This window comes from Perca fluviatilis, chromosome 16 (genome assembly GCF_010015445.1).
Source record: "Perca fluviatilis chromosome 16, GENO_Pfluv_1.0, whole genome shotgun sequence".
In the NCBI taxonomy this organism is placed as follows: Eukaryota; Metazoa; Chordata; class Actinopteri; order Perciformes; family Percidae; genus Perca; species Perca fluviatilis.
This window is the reverse complement of record NC_053127.1, coordinates 18,592,354-18,596,957: the sequence shown is the minus strand read 5'-3', so window position 1 is coordinate 18,596,957 and position 4,604 is coordinate 18,592,354. Positions and strand designations below refer to the sequence as shown.

The window sequence follows — 4,604 nt, the reverse complement described above, 5'->3', positions numbered from 1 at the left end:
ACATCATGTACTACCCCATCCCACCTCCATTCTACATACACATTCGTTTGTGGCTTCCTCTTTATGTAAATGATGCTCTGGCTTAATAGAGAGTTGCAAACCAGCCTGCTACTTCCTCTGTGTTTGTGTGAGAGATTGCACGCACATATACAAATTTGCATCGCCATTGCTGACTGGATGTGCAAGAACTTTCTTATATCTAAATGAAGAAAAAACTGAGGTGGTTGTTTTTGGAGCAAATTGAGGAAAGTCAGCGCTCAGCTTCAAACGACAATGTTACAAACAGACAAAGCCAGAAATCTTGGTGTAGTCATGGACTCAGACCTGGATTTCAACAGCCACATTAAGACAATTACAAAATCAGCCTATTATCACCTTAAGAATATATCAAGGGTTAAAGGACTTATGTCTCAGCATGATTTGGAGAAACTTGTCCATGCTTTTATCTTCAGTAGACTTGACTACAGTAACAGTGTTTTTACAGGTCTCCCTAAAAAATCTATCAGACAGCTGCAGCTGATTGAGAACGCTGCTGCTCGAGTCCTCACTAAGACCAAGAAAGTGGATCACATCACTCCAGTTCTGAAGTCTTTACACTGGCTTCCAGTGCCTCAAAGAATTGATTTCAAAATACTTTTGCTGGTTTATAAATCACTAAACGGTTTAGGGCCAAAATACATTTCTGATCTGCTGCTACACTATGAACCACCAAGACCTCTCAGGTCATCTGGGACAGGTCTGTTTGCTGTCCACAAAGTCAGAACTAAACAGGGGGAAAAAGCGTTCAGTTATTATGCTCCACATATCTGGAACAAACTCCCAGAAAACTGCAGGTCCGCTGGAACTCTCAGTTCTTTTAAATCAAGGCTGAAGACCTTTCTTTTTGATGTTGCCTTTCTTTAAATAATTGTTAATTTCTTATACTGCACTGTAAATTTTATTCTCGTATTCTTCGTTTTTTTATTTTTTTATCGTTTTTAACTGCTTTTTAATGTTTTATGTAAAGCACTTTGAATTGCCCTGTTGCTGAAATGTGCTATACAAATAAAGCTACCTTGCCTTGCCTTGCATTACTGTATATTTTTAGGTTTTTTGAGACTCTTTTGTGGCTTTTATGAAGTATTTCTGGCAAATGTGCAAGACCAATGCAACTGTTATTATTATTATATGACAAAAGGTGTCCCAGACAAGTTGAAATATGATAGGCCTATTTCACAGCACAGTTTTTGATGTACTTATGGAAAAGATAGTGTTACCATTTGGCTCATTAGTGTACTCTTCCTTTTATAACATGTCAAAAATGTCTAATGCAGTGGTGGAAGAAGTACTGAGAGCAGTAATACCACACAAATATTCCATTACTGGTAAAAGTCCCATTCATAATAGTACTTGAGTAGAAGGTATGAGCAGCATAATGTACATAAGTATGTATAGTGTGGAGTAATCATCATATTTTATAAGTTTATCGTATATATTTTTTTTAATGTAAATTCTTAATCTTAATCAAAATATCTAGTAGAAGATGAGGCAATATTTGCCTCTGAAATGTGTAGAGAAGTATAATCTACCCTACAATGCAATACTCACAAGTGCCTCAACAGTACAGGAACAGTACAAGTACAGTACTTGAGTAAATGTCCCCCTCTGCCACCTGTCTGCTGGGAAAAAGCTTTTAGTGTATACAGTAAAATATATCTATCTACAAGCTCTCTCAATGACTTGGCCTAGTACCAACAGGCAAACAGCACCTGCAAGTGCTTTTGACAGGTAATGCAGCTGCTTTTCCCCTAGTGATTGTATAATTTTACTGTAATTTCTTCACAATTTAACTCAATAGATGGTGTAGCTGTAGAAAATTATCTTTTTCTTTTTGATATAATGAATTCCAATAAAGCAACTACCCCCTCCCCCAACTATCACTAATGTTCAGTTATAATCATTTATTAGGCTACATTATAGATATTATAGATTATAGATATAGATAGATATTATAAATTGATTAATTAAATCAGCCAGTGATGGATGGCATAACAAAGGGAAAAGCAAAAAAGGTATGAATGCAGAGAAATGTTAATGTTGACAAATAAATAAATAAATAAATAAATCCAGTTTTATTATTAATTCATCATTTACAGACACATAGGAAAATCTTTAAATCTTTAAACATTAAATTTGACTAAAATGCAATATGCAGGCTATTTCATTAATGTATGATAGCTCTTTAATTCGAATGATCAAAGAGAAAGCTAAGTAAACGTGATAGCCGTAATGTCAACAGTACAGGAGGAAACCAACCGTATGTTCCGTATGTACAACCCATAAACCGTATGATACAACCCCGTAAAGATGATCATACAGATATATATACACTCTTAAGCAATCTCTATGGCATATCCCATATGGTCTAGCGGTTAGGATTCCTGGTTTTCACCCAGGCGGCCCGGGTTCGACTCCCGGTATGGGAACGTCACTTTTGATTCTTTTTAAATACATCCTGATGTGAGGCGTGGTAAACACAGGTTGTATTAAAAGACACCCGTTTATCTTAGTTTATATTTGTTTGTTTACCTGGCTGTGACAAACAAATACCAAACACTTGAATATAAATTAGATTAGGTGCAACTTTACTCTTGTCATAGTCAAAAAGTATATTATTCTAAAGATCATGTTCATCATCTTCATGTTTACCTGCCAACAATGAAAAGGAAGATTTCAATTACCTACTTTCCTTAAAGGTTGTAATGTAGCTAAATATTTACCGCCACATTAGCTGATTTATTGGATTTCGTTTTAATTTCTGTACTGACTTGAATTTTCCATTGTACCATAAAAATGTAGTTTTTCTTTGATTTCAAAAGTCTATCACTCAATTGCCTAAAAATGTCAACTTTATTTTGCATATTATCCTTCTCATCATGTTGTTAGTGATTTCAACATATTATATATATTATATGGAAGAAGTTGTAAAGATTGATAGAGGTCTTAATAATCAATGCATGTTTGATGTCTGACTGAACATACCATAGACATCAGAATCAAATCAGTAACAGTTTTGCTCTTAGCTATAGTACAGCCTAATGCCAGTGGGTATTTTTAATTTAGAAAAATTGTTAAAAGTTTGTAATATTTGCAAAATTGTGACTCACAAATAACTTCAAACAAGTACAGTGGGGAGAACAAGTATTTGATACACTGCCGATTTTGCAGGTTTTCCCACTTACAAAGCATGTAGAAGTCTGTAATTTATCATAGGTACTCTTCAACTGTGAGTGACGGAATCTAAAACAAAAACCCAGAAAATCACATTGCAGGATTTTTAAATAGGCCTAATTAATTTGCATTTTATTGCATGACGTAAGTATTTGATACATCAGAAAAGCAGAACTTAATATTTGGTACAGAAACCTTTGTTTGCAATTCCAGAGATCATATGTTTCCTGTAGTTCTTGACCAGGTTTGCACACACTGTAGCAGGGATTTTGGCCCACTCCCATACAGACCTTCTACAGGTCCTTCAGGTTTCAGGGCTGTCGCTGGGCAATACGGACTTTCAGCTTCCTCCAAAGATTTTCTATTGGGTTCAGGTCTGGAAACTGGCTAGGCCACTCCAGGACCTTGCGATGCTTCTTACGGAGCCACTCCTTAGTTGCCCTGGCTGTGTGTTTCAGGTCGTTCTCATGCTGGAAGACCCAGCCACGACCCATCTTCAGTGCTCTTACTGAGGGAAGGAGGTTGTTGGATCTCGCAATACATGGCACCATCCATCCTCCCCTCAATATGGTGCAGTGGTCCTGTCCCCTTTGCAGAAAAGCATCCCCAAAGAATGATGTTCCCACCTCCATGCTTCACGGTTGGGATGGTGTTCTTGGGGTTGTACTCATCCTTCTTCTTCCTCCAAACACGGCGAGTGGAGTTTAGACCAAAAAAGGTCTATTTTTGTCTCATCAGACCACATGACCTTCTCCCATTCCTCCTCTGGATCATCCAGATGATCATTGGCAAACTTCTGACGGGCCTGGACATGCGCTGGCTTGAGCAGGGGGACCTTGCGTGCGCTACAGGATTTTAATCCATGACGGCGTAGTGGGTTACTAATGGTTTTCTTTGAGACTGTGGTCCCATCTCTCTGCAGGTCATTGACCAGGTCCTGCCGTGTAGTTCTGGGCTGATCCCTCACCTTCCTCATGATCATTGATGCCCCACGAGGTGAGATCTTGCATGGAGCCCCAGACCGAGGGAGATTGACCGTCATCTTGAACTTCTTCCATTTTCTAATATTTGGGCCAACAGTTGTTGCCTTCTCACCAAGCTGCTTGCCTATTGTCCTGTAGCCCATCCAAGCCTTGTGCAGGTCCACAATTTTATCCCTGATGTCCTTACACAGCTCTCTGGTCTTGACCATTGTTGAGAGGTTGGAGTCTGTTTGACTGAGTGGACAGGTGTCTTTTATACAGGTAACGAGTTCAAACAGGTGCAGTTAATACAGGTAGTGAGTGGAGAACAGGAGGGCTTCTTAAAAGAAAAACTAACAGGTCTGTGAGAGCTGGAATTCATACTGGTTGGTAGGCGATCAAATACTTATGTCATGCAATAAAATGCAAATT

General features: G+C 38.3%; 1 non-coding gene across 1 annotated transcript; it reads left to right on the top strand.

The window, feature by feature from the left end:
• The first annotated feature begins 2,393 nt into the window (after positions 1-2,393).
• Positions 2,394-2,465, top strand: trnae-uuc. The gene has a single exon. It is a non-coding gene; the product is annotated as a tRNA-Glu (tRNA).
• The last annotated feature ends 2,139 nt before the right edge of the window (positions 2,466-4,604 follow it).